The sequence below is a fragment of the Aythya ferina genome (genome assembly GCF_964211825.1).
Source record: "Aythya ferina genome assembly, chromosome: Z".
NCBI lineage: Eukaryota > Metazoa > Chordata > Aves > Anseriformes > Anatidae > Aythya > Aythya ferina.
In genome coordinates, this window is record NC_140299.1 from 6991339 (window position 1) to 7004268 (window position 12930).

The following is a 12930-nucleotide window of genomic DNA, read 5'->3' on the forward strand; positions in this document are numbered from 1 at the left end:
CCCCCTTTCCTCCCCACCCCTTTTTCTCCCATTAGTTTGCTGCATTTTGTTTTGTCTGAATAGCTGCTGGGTTGTAAAGTGGCTCTGGTAATTTGTTCACCAACAAGCTGTAACATTCATTTCTGATTAGGAAGTAGCACCTTTCAGAAGGTCTGCAGTGTGAGTTCGGGGTCTTTCTACCTCTGAAATCATGGCATGGCATTCATTAGGATATGTCCTATTCTGGCAAATTGCAGCTTGCTCAAAGAAGTTTCCTGCCCTCTGTACATTCTGAATTTCCTGCTTGCTTCTCCCTTCTCTCTCTGCTTTCCTCAGAGACTGATGAAGCCCAAAGGCTCCAAACTTCATTTTTGTCTTCTACATTCCGTTCTGGGCTCACTTACTGCCTACATGAGTGTTGAAAATGAGATGAATATCTATTTTCTCATATGGATAGAGAACTTGTGGTTCTCTATCCATATCCCTGCAATCTGAACAGTTCCCATCCCCATTTCTCTTACTGGTATCCTACATCAATAGCTTTTTTCCTAGGTGGTTTGATCCAGGTCAAAATTTAGCCATTAGTCCAGAAAAAAAAAAAAAAAAAAAAAAAAAAAAAAAAAAAAAAAAAAAAAAGTCCAGATTATTCAGCTTTCTGGTTTTGAAATAAAATGCATTTAATCTGTGCATTTATTTATTTATTTATTTATTTTACACACAATAAATACTTTTACCTCTGTTTATGGCCTGTTTGTTTGTTTTTGTGTGCCTTTTCCCCCAAAGGGAGCAAACCTATGATATGAAACCTGGATTCTTCCTTCAGGCATAGAGGAGTTCTCAGCGTCTTTCTCTATGTTCTAATATTTCAACAAAATGGGAAGTTCATGTGACAACTACAGTCAAGTCAATGTAAAACTTACATTCAACCCCAAGTTCACAGTTCAATGGAAACAAAACTCAGATTCAACATCCTTATTGTGTTTGGATTTTTTCTTTCATAAAGCACATACTTCTTCTCAAGCAATAGAAATAGCTGTGATGAAAGCAATCATCTCTGTAAAAACTTTCATTATAAAACACAAGTTCTGAAAAGGTTACACCTTCACTTTAGCTGTGTAAGCTTAATACTTCAGCCAGTTATATCTAGCTAACACATGGATATCTATAATTACAAATATTACAAATATATGTTTATTGTTCTCTCTCTCTCTCTCTCTTTCTCTCTCTTTCTCTCTCTCTCTCTATATACATATAATTTATTCTTTTTTTCCTACTAGTCATTAATTTGCATTCATTTTTTTCACCAGATAGGAAACTTGGAACAAAGTTTAGGTTTCCCAAATTTATTCATGAAACAAATTGAGTCTGAAACATTCAATTTAGTGTGAAGCAGTCTTCTTAAGTACTTTCCTAAATACCTCAGGCATATACACTTACTATAATCAGCATCAAACTATGCAAATATAAATATACATACACATATATGTGTGTACGTTTATGTATCCATATAAAATCTCTAATATATGATCTACATAATTAACAGGGATTCAGAACATTATATTTTCAACTAAGTTAAGACTTTGATCAACTAATTTTTTCCAGTTGGATGTTTGAATCAAGCAGTTGTCTTGGCTTCCTCCACATTCAGTAGAGTTGAGGGTTCTTATGACAGGTTTCTTAGATATTAACCTCAGGGTGGAGCTATGGATGTCCTGGAGAGCCTTCCTCCTACCAAGATGTAGAGAGGGCACAGATTTCGACTAGAAATCAACTCAAGATATTCAACTAGATGGCTCATATCCAGAGGGCAAAGCTTAAGTCAGGTATATCAAGTACAAATGTAACTTTTTAACATGGAAGATACACCCTTACTGTCATGAAGTTTCTGAGGTATTCCAAGTAAGATTGTGCTATTTCACTTCTTTGTACTAAAACTTGAAACTGAAGATTTTGCTCACAAGAGTTGAATTGCACAAAATGCTTCAGTATTCATGGGATTTGTCTGCAGATTTGCTGTGCAGCATTGCAGGTCACAGATAAAAATCAAGGCTGCATGCCTGTGATTAGGGGAGTGATTCTGATGCCCAGGCACTGGGACCATCTCAGAGAAAAAGGTACTGAACAAACATGAAGATATCACTGATAGTTATTATCAATAATAATATTAAATAACAATCTGAAAAAAAATACAGGTATTCTGGTGATGAAAAAAACTTAGCCACTGCCCTTTTCGTATTAATGAGATTCGATTTTTCAATCAGTATGAAGGACATCACCTGTGCTCCTTGCCTCCAGGTTTATCTACATGGGTGGAATAGATTTTGAAAACTAGCACTTAGAGAACTTTCTCAGAAAGATATTTCCAAATGTCAGCATTTTCTATTACTTTGTCATTGACTTCTAATGTGTTTTCAGAATGATTTGGTCCTTCCTTGGGTAAAGAAGAAAAATGGAAATAGAAAAAAACTTATATCATTCATTATTATGCAGCTTTCGCATTACAAAACACAATTTATAGCTAAAAACTCGCCTTCCTTTCTGCTGTGCCACTTCAAATGTCCAATGCTAAACAGAAAGTGCTATAAAAATGTCTGCCCTCACTCTGAGAGATTCAAATGATTGACAATAAAGTGGAAAACTGTTAAACATGTAACCTTGGCGTAAGTTCCATGGAATATTTATTCACATAGTGTTATAGTCTTTGGTTCGTTTTGTTGTTTTATTGGATTGTATTATATTCAGTTGTGCCTTACAGCAACTGTGCATGAGTCAAATGCCTGCAATAGGGCTCTTGGCAGAAAGTAAGCAGCAGGAGACAGGTCACAGGTGCAGGAGACAGATAAAACACGTAAGTGCTATGGGGTGGTTCATAATTTTAGGCACCTGTAACTCTACTCCAAGGGGCAGCATGTTGTCACACAACTATTGAAACAAACTACAGAAATCATTAATAGCTGGATGAGCATGGTCATTTCCTATTGCCTCCTGCACTCCAAGGAGGCAGAAAGGTACCTCTTCCCTTGTAGGACTTACTGCTTTGTGCTTAAACAGCTTCTCTTCGTGTTGAATAAGTTGTGACTGGAGCCAAAACAGCTTCTCACTGGGTGTAATATTGGCTGAGTAGTTGCTGTAATCCCAAATGAAGCAAAGTTAAGTAAAACAATGGGGAATGTTTAGTCCTTCCTCCCCCAAAACACACTTTTCTGTGAATTTAACTAAAGCTGTTGCAGTCTATTCCTATATAATTCAAAACATAGAGATGACTCTAAACTAAATGTGAAAGAATTATTACACTTGAAAAGGATTTTAAACATCCACTATACTGCTTGCTGTCTGTTTCTTCTTTACCTTTTGTATTCATGTTCTTCCCCACTCCCTCCCCTTTTCCATGAAATATGACATATCCAAAACAGTTTATTTTTCAGCTGTTATTGCAAAACTCCACTGTGGTTCAGCAAGTGAAAACAAAGAAACGAACAATGACAGCAGTCAGGACTATAATGTACAGAAATAAAATTAATAATATAAAAGGGAACATAAAGGACACTACTAAGTTTAGCTAGAATAAGCAAAAGTCCTAATGCACGAATTTCCTTGATGCTGTGTGGCCTAAGGTTTGATGGAGGCCTGACATGGATGAGCATTTTGGCGTCACTATAAATGGAGTGTTCTCATACAGAGCATGAAGATATGGGACAGAGTATGTAACCCTTTGATAAATTTGTACTCATGCACTGTCATCTTTTGTTGGCTGGGATCATCTTTTGGTTATAAGAGATCAGTCCCTCACTGTTGTAGGAAAGACAGATTTCCAACAGTGGTTACTTCATTCCCTGACTGACGCCTGCAGTGTCAATGAACTCTGAACCTTCAGAACTAAAGAAAAACTCATTTTACTCCGTTATATACTCTACTTCATCAGGTGATCCTAGGAACACTGTCTCCCCACTGCTACAAGAAGCTAAGCTCTGGACATGTAGATCACCTAGAGTTGCCTAGAGTTGATAGCTGGTCAGGAATTTGCTAACCTTTACGGTTTGTTTTGTTTTGTTTTGTTTTGTTTTGTTTTGTTTTTGTTTGGTTTTGCTTGTCTGTGTTGTTTTTGGTAAGTCTGGTTTGGATTTCAGTTTTGTGGGCAAGATGGGGCATTCACACAGTATGGCTAATGCCCAGCCTTCTGTTGCAGTGATGGTGAGAGATATGTCTTTCTATAGGAGAATTCAGAGTCCACACTGATCAATCCAAATCAAAGAGGATTTCTTTCAATAGGCTTTTTCACTGTCTATTGAACAAAGACAGATGTCCATGAGGCTAATATTAACCGTAGTATATTCCATTTTACCCAACATGAAGATTTCATATATTATTTAAACACAGGAAGAGCAGTGGAGCCAAAGGCCCTGAGTATCTGTTGGTTTAACCCTGAGAAAATTGTTCTTACTCAGAACTCCCATGGTGAGGAGAAGCAGAAGGTGTGATGCTCATAATATATCGCTGTTTCTCAAAGGTGTACTGAGTAACTCCTTTCAGTTAATACAAGACTGCCCCATGCTGCTTACTTATTCTCTGATGGGGTAACACTGATTCTATCAGCCGTAAAAAATCTTAGGGCATTAGAGATTTTTTTCAGCTACCTTTAGGGTATGCCCTAAATCCCCACAATCCAGTTCTTTTGTCTCCCTACCTGATAACGTGGCAAGAATCAGGGATAAGAAGAACAATTTAGATACTACTCATTTCACAGTGCAACTTACCTAGACTTCAGTAACCAAGCCAGTCACAATAACACTATCAAGGAATTAAATTATATTCTTGGCCCACTGCCTTCATCTTCGAAGACTGCTTTCTATTTCATTTGTGTATGACTTCTTTTTCCTGGGATGCGGTGAGAGATATTTTGACTGGATATCTTGAATATGTAAGGCTCTGTTCCTGTTTAGGTTTATTGATCAGTGAATCACACTATTTCAATTGAAAGTTGTTTTCCAATTAATGGGCTATTCTTTAAATAAATATGAAGTATACAGCTTACAAAAAGGAACCCTAAAAGGCAATAATAACAAAAATTTCTAAATTCTGCTTCTTTTGACTGCCTTCTTACTCAATTAGCAAGTGCTGTTTCTCTAATAGGATAGAGAAGCCAGTAATATGATAGGAAGTCATTAATACAATACAATCACAGCCTAAGATCAAACTCATCTCCTGTCTCTTTACCTTGTCAAGTGTTTCAATATTTTATGTTGTAATGTGATGACCAGAAATGATCACTATAATCTAAGTGTGTGACTAACGCATTGTATAATCAGGGATTTCCCTTTGACTTAAATTCATTTGCATTTTCTTGCTCTTATTGTAGAATGGCACCCCTAAGATTTAGCATGGTTAAAGTTCAAATTTCATCATTGTTTCTATTCTGAAAGGTTGTTAAATTTCTTCTCAGCCGTGAAAGTCTACATCAAATGTTTAGGCATGTATGATCTTTCTCTCTCCCACAGATTTCCTTGTTTGTTTGTTTGTTTGTTTGTTTTTCTCTGCTTAAATTTCATCTAATCTATACATTAAATTTACCTGTTTATTTCCAGTAGAACAGGGACAAAATGTGCTCTTTTCCCTTTTCTCTCCCTCCACTTATTATATGTTTGTGTGTGTGTGTGTTTTATTTTGATTTGCAATAACAAAGGTTAATTCCATAATAAAACAAACAAACAAACAAATAAAATAATAACAAGGTTGTGACCTATTCTGTCTCTCTTTTCTCCAGATGACATATGAGACTTTTAGGCAAGACAGTGTCTAGAACAAGCCAGAATGGTCCCTTTCAGTTTGGTACTGCCTTGTGGATTTTCAAGACATTTTATTCCTAAAACTGCAATGCATGCATGTTACTTAAAAAATAATCTCCCACATTCCTGAGCTCCTTCTGAAAATCTAAGTATGACTTTTTCAGGCTTTCTCAAAGCCATTTTTTTGGCTTATATCTAGGTGAGATTAATGTTGCTAAAATGATTGTTAAATCAAATCTTTTTCCAGTTGTACTTAAGTCTGTTTTAAGGCTTTACCATGCTGTGTATGGTGTCTGAACATGTTAGGAAGGCTGTCTAATCAGCAGCCTTTTCAGCCTTGTTCTGTTATATGGATGGGTAGCAAAGACAAGAAACAGTTGGAGTCTTAACCACTCTATGCCTACCAGACAGACATAGGCAAAATAAAGTAAAATAAAGTAAAATAAAATAAAGTAAAATAAAATAAAATAAAATAAAATAAAATAAAATAAAATAAAATAAAATAAAATAAAATAAAATAAATAAAATAAAATAAAATAAAATAAAATAAAATAATAAAATAAAATAAAATAAAATAAAATAAAATAAAATAAAATAAAATAAAATAAATAAAATAAAAAGGCATTTCATCCCCAAATCTTTGCCATGTTGAGTTTTGAGAAAAAGTGTAATTCGTGAAGATTGTAATATATTATTCAGTGCTTTTAGAATCAATCAAAATATTAAACTGGATCATTTGGAAGTTTAATTTCTATATCAAGCTTTTTGTTGAGATTGTTCCATTCTTATTAGTTTTAATTTTAAATAAGCATCTAGAACTACAAGAAAAATGTGTCTCTTGTCACTTAGATATCATGCAAGTGTTACATTTTGACAGTTCCAAAGCTGTTGAAAGAAATAATATTACCTCTGTTACCTTAAGTGAGGTAACTTTTAGCTAGCTTGGAAAAAGACAACTCTAAAGGGAATCTGCTTCTAATCTGGAAATCTAAGGTGCTATTCCTATAATGTGTACTTCTGAATTTTTATCTTAACACAACAGATGAAGATTGAATCAAATGCCTTGGCAGAAGAGGTAAATTTCCATAGGTGAATTTTGGAGTATTGACAAAAATTGCAGGTCAGAATTGTCAATTGGCTTGAGTTATAGCTCTGAGCTATTGATTTCAGTGGAACAGCTAAGAGCACATACAGTTGAACACAAGCATAAGTGCCTACAGTAGGACCTGAGCCACATAACTTAGTAGAAGGCATTTATCTAAATCCTCAAGGGAAATTTGAAAATACTAACCATGTACATTAAATCAACAATACTTTACAGTCTCCAGAGTTAACATCAGGGCCACATTTTCACTTAGGGATGGTAAGACCTTCATGACAAGGATATAAGAATAAAGAAATCATATTTTTCTACAAGGATTAACAAATAGATAAACATGTAAGAAATTAACTCCAAATATTTATAGCATTTAACTGAAAATTATAACATTTTATATTGTTTTTATCCACCTTTCTGTGTTTTATAGTAAAAATATAATTTTCTATTTAAGGATATAAGGCAGTGCAAAAAAAGTTTGTTTGTTTGTTTGTTTGTTTGTTTTTAATCCTCTGTTACATTCTCTGGGACTTTTTCTTTCTGAAGTGGCAATTTCTGTGATTCTCAGTGCTAACCTAGTAGACTTAATAGCTGAGCTCCAATAAAATGACCAAGAACCCTGATATTTCTCTACTTAGTCACAATGGCACTTTAGGTTAAACAATCATTGGCTCAGTTGTGAAAAATGAGATAAATTAAAATTATTTTCTTCGCGAGGACCAAAGGCTTGGCAAGTAATATATTGAAGAAATTTCCTGGACATAATGGGTTACATTAATTTTCAACTGCAAAACAATTCCTTCAGCATTATTTTTCAAGCAAGGGAGGGGGAAAAAAGCACCTTGCTATTTGTGCTATTTATTTCTTACTGAAAAGACAAAACACATTTCAAATAATTGATTTAAAAAAGGGATATCAGAAAATATTTCAAAAACTGACTGTAAAGAATTTTAACTAATTGGCTAAATTAACATTTGCCTTTGTATAAATGTGGTCAGTTTTAGCCATAATGGAGTATTAAAAATTAGTCTCTTTCATTACTATTTTCATCTGAGAATACTTGTTTATTTAATACAAAACTTTACAGAAATGTGTTTATTCTTCATCAAACTTTTTTTTTTTCTTTTTTTTTTTTTTTTTTTTTTTCACTCCCATTGATATGCCTGTATCATTTGAATAAATTGAAGACAAAGCTATTTCTGCTCAAGGGTGCAGCCCTGAACCTATTCCCTCACAACAACTGATAACAAATGCTGTAGTTCTCTGATCCCAGTGGCCTCCTACTACCCTATTTAAAATGAATGTAGTGATTACAGACCTGTTTCGATAACTTGGGGCTTTATCCACTTCTGGTATAAATTGACATTACTGTGTTGTAGTTAATGGAGCAATGATGACTTTGATCAGCAGAGAATTCAGCCGTCAGGGAACCCATCACTCAAGCTATCACTGAAAATTTCTATTAATTGAGACCTCTGTGGACAGTCACAGCAGAAAGGCCAAGGTGTGAATGAGCAAAGGTCTGCTCTCTGATCCCTTCAAGCAGTGAGCAGAAAAATGAACAGAAGAGAAGAGAAGCCAGAGTGGGTCACGCCAAAATGTATCTAGCCCAGTGTCCTGCTCCAAGCACTGGTCAATTGCAGATGTCTGGAGAAGCAAATGAGATTACGACAGACATTTTCCCTATACATTCTCCCAGATATCATTGGTCAATGTGCACAGGAACTTTCTGAGTCAAAAGTGCCCTCTGTGTGGTACAAGCCTCCTTGGAATTTTCTTTTGCCTTTTGAAATTATGCATGCTCTTTACAAACAATGCATCCTACAGCACAAATTTCACAGCTTAACTCTGGGCTTTCTAAAAAAATCATACTACCCATAGTCAGAAGTATGGAGCCTGACATAGTTTATCATCTTAAATCTTCTGTGAGTGAACTGGAAAGTAATTCTATAGTAGTGTATTTGAAAGAATAAAGAATAAAATAAATAATAATAAAATAATATAATAATAAAAAACTGGTATATCTGTGCCTTATGTGTATACCAAAGTAACTTGTGAATATGCTCAAATATATCAAAATCTGCCAATCACTGAATTAATGTTTCCAAATGAGTCCACAAGCACTGATATGTTCCAGAAATGAACAAATGTCCTTGTCTGCACTGTCATAATGAACCAAAAATGGCCTTGACATCTAGTGCTACAGGAGACGTTCTGTTCTGATTGTCCAGCAATTATGGCATTAACAAAAAATAATCTTAAACTGTCCTGAGAACATGGATATTGACATTAGAAATATTAGGCTTTACATCATTTGTGGATCAAAACTGTTTGGGACATAACATCATTGAACCTTTTACATTAACAGAGACAGATGCTCACGTCTTGAATGACAGCCCTGTACGAACATATGGCCTGCAAAAGAACATAGAGAGACCCTGATGAGCTGTAGATATTTTAGCCTTCTGTTTCAACCACTTCTTTGGACACCATTAATAAATAAATAAATAAATAAATAAGTCAATAGAACAGAATGAGGAGGAAAAAAAAAAAAAAAAAAAAGGAAAATAAGCTAGTTTGTTTGTTTGTTTGTTTGTTTGTTTTGGGGGAGGGATGGGGTAGGACTATTGTTTGCATTCTAAGCATTACCACACTTTTCTTAGATATGTTGTCTGGGTCCAGAAGTATCTAATCTATCGCAGAGGGGCCTCAATCATATTGTAATTAATTGTTCCCAGTAGCTGATATAGAAAGAGAGTGATTCAGCCTAGCTCTGACCTAAATACCTGTCTGGAGACATCTTTGTTCTGTACTGAAGATAGAGCTCAAGATGACTGGACTTTTATTTCAGAGCTCTCAGCTAAAAGCATATGATTAGGTGGAATAAACACAGGTCATTGTTTCCTGGAGCTTCTTGGAACACTCATGCACATGAATATACTAAAATGATATAGTAATGGAAGCCATACAATTACATTAGATGATAGCTAAATGTCATCTGAATAAATTAATTGATGTCTGTGACAAAATAAGATCTTGCTATTCTTTAAAGTGCTGGACAAACAAGCCTCACGTAAGTTATTGTGAATTCAAATATGATTAAACTTCTGTGTGCATTTTGATCCCAGACAGCTCACAGGAAGCAGATAGATTAGAATCCATACAATTAGAATTTGGTGTGACCAATGTGTTACATGACAGATGCTGTAAGAAAATCCTCCCTGACAGCTTCAACAGAGAGCCATGCTTTCAGATATAGGAATATGTCCAGGCAAATTCTGGTAAGTAAATGATAACAAACAAAGGAAAGTGTGAACACTATTTAAATATCATACCAAATCCCGGAGCCTCAAAAGTGTACATAGTTTGCAGAACATGAAAGTTTGATTTACAGCAAATTCATGACATTGAATTCAGTGGAATTTACTTAAAAATGAGGAAGCTTGAAAGGCCAAAATCTGAACATTTTATGGCTACAAGAACATAATACCAGAAAAGATTGGTTCAATATTTTGTATTTATCCCAAGTATATTAACAAATACTTAGCTTGACATAACATCTTCCTGTTCAAACTTTTAATCAGAATCATAAGTCAAATGTCTCCGGTCTATACAGAACTTGAAATAAAACCAGAAATTTGCATTAGGAATGCCCGAATGTAGCTTTTTCTATGGAAAGCATGCTAAAAGTTTCCCCTCTACGCCCTCAAAATTTTATTTATTTTTATAAATATTTATTTATTTATTTATTTTATTTTTATTTTTTTTTGTGGGTGGGTGAGTCAGGGAGACTTCACTCCTGGGTTTGAAAGAATTAAATTTGGAAATTGAAAACTACTAAAATTTATTTTTACATGTCTCAGTTAATACTAATGCTTATAATAATAATAATAATAATAATAATAATAATAATAATAATAATAATAATAGATTCTCTGCCTATCACCATTTTCAGAACTTTACTATTAAAAGAAAAGCTGCATTTTCAACTAGTTACCATCATGCCTGGTCCAAGATCCATAAGAAATATCCAGTCTGCATTATGACATCATAGAATCTAAAACTTGAGGCGACCCTGAGGTAGAGAAAAAAAAAAAAAGTTTTTCTTTCTACTATAGCTGAATTAGTGTCTGTATTTCATGCACTTTACACAAGCAAAAAGATCCATGTAATAAACTAGAAAGAAGAAAATTAAAGGAAGATGAGTTAGAAAAAAAGCTTGGCTTGAACAAATTTGTTTAGGTTGTTTGCGTCAATTTTAGAACAGTTAAAGCATTTCTTGCCATTGTCTATTTTCAAATACGTGTCTGTGCTGCACTCCCCCCACTCCTCTCTTTTTTTTTCTTTTCACAAGTAATTGGTGAAATCATCAATATTTTTTAACTATGTGTCTGACTTGAAAGCTCCTTGGAGAGGCAATATTAGATGTAGTTTAGGAATGACATCTCAAACTTCAAGATTTTTAATCTCAGCTAAGAGGACTTTGATCTTTACTTACTGATGTAAAATATACCAAGTTGAATGTGCTTCAGTTGAGCTGGATAGTCTGAGGTGTGAGATTTTCAAATAATTTTAAGGTCACTTCACATTCAGATACCACTGAATCTATGCTTGAGTAAACATGAGCTTTTGGAACTTTTTTTTTCTCTTAAACTTTATTGAGAGTCCTGGTCTACACCCCTTTTCCCGGGTACCAGCACTGCATGGGGTACCACTAGCACTTTTCTGTCTCTGAGGACAGTAAGTGGAGATTGAATTCATTCAATCTGATTCATGCTGCATTGCAGAGTGTTTAACAGCAGAAATGTCACAAGTGGGCTGACTGTGGATCCAAACCAGTCTGTTTCCCATAAAAATGGCAACTGTAACAGCTGGACCTGTACAGAAAGTCTGCATTCCTTCTTCAAATGTTGCGTGATACAGGTTCTGACCCTGCAGTGCATCACCAGCAGATATTTATCTCTGAAGTTCTAAAGATGCGTCACTTCCATATTTTCCTGCTGACATAATTTTGATATTTGCTTTATTGGGTCTGACCTCACACTAGCCCTCATTTTATAACTTCAGCCCATCTTGAACAGAGAGCCTAATTTACAGTGGGGTCTGTCAACGTCTTTTGGAACAGTTTTCGTAAGTGTAGAGAGCTGTTTGGATTTATAGAACTAAATGGCTTGGTGAAATACAAGGATCCATGCCACGTAAGCTGAGAAAGAGTGATTTCTCATCTGTGAGCAGCAACTGCTTTCTCTAAGACCCAAAATACGTTGCTGGAGCTATGGCTCCAGCACAAGTTAACATCTGTGAAAGGCTATGGAGTAAAGTATGGCCCCTTATGTCACTGCCACAGCTGGGCTTCCTGCAGCTTAATTTGCCCTCTCAGCATGTCGCACTGATTATAAATACAATGCTGCTCTTGTTGCCAGAGGCCATGACATATCGCTTGGCACTCTGCAACCCTCAGAACAAATTTTTCCCTTTCCCTGTTCACCTCAGTCAATCACAACTTCAGAAAGCAGCCCTCTGCCACCCAGCATAGGATTACATGTCATTTATAATTTTACTCGCTTCAAAAAGCTAATGCTTAAGTTAATAAAGTGGAAAGATAGTGAGTACGGTGTCCCAACTAAGAAGAGGCAGATTGAAGTTGTTATTATTTGGGTTGTGGGGCACGGTAGGGGTGAGGAAATGGGAAGCATAAAAATAAAGAGCAAATAGCCCCTTTGGTGTCAAGAAAAAAAAGAGAAAAGGAGGCAGCTCTTCAGTGAGATATAAAATATTAATAATTCTCAGACACTACTTGTCTTTTTTTTTTTTTTTCCTCTTATTCATTTTAAAATATATATGTATTTCTAGGCATGAAATTTATGCAAGTGGAAGCTTTTTGCCTCTCAGGCCAGATGTTTTAATCACATGAGAATTCAGAGAATTTCCAGCACTTAATGCAATTTACCTAACAGATGAAAAGGTTGCATAAACTTTTAAAAGAATAGACACTTTTCTAATTTCAATCTGATTTAACTGAGAAGCTCACAGTTTGTGTGTAGATATGTTGTAGGGACTGGAGTTTTAGAA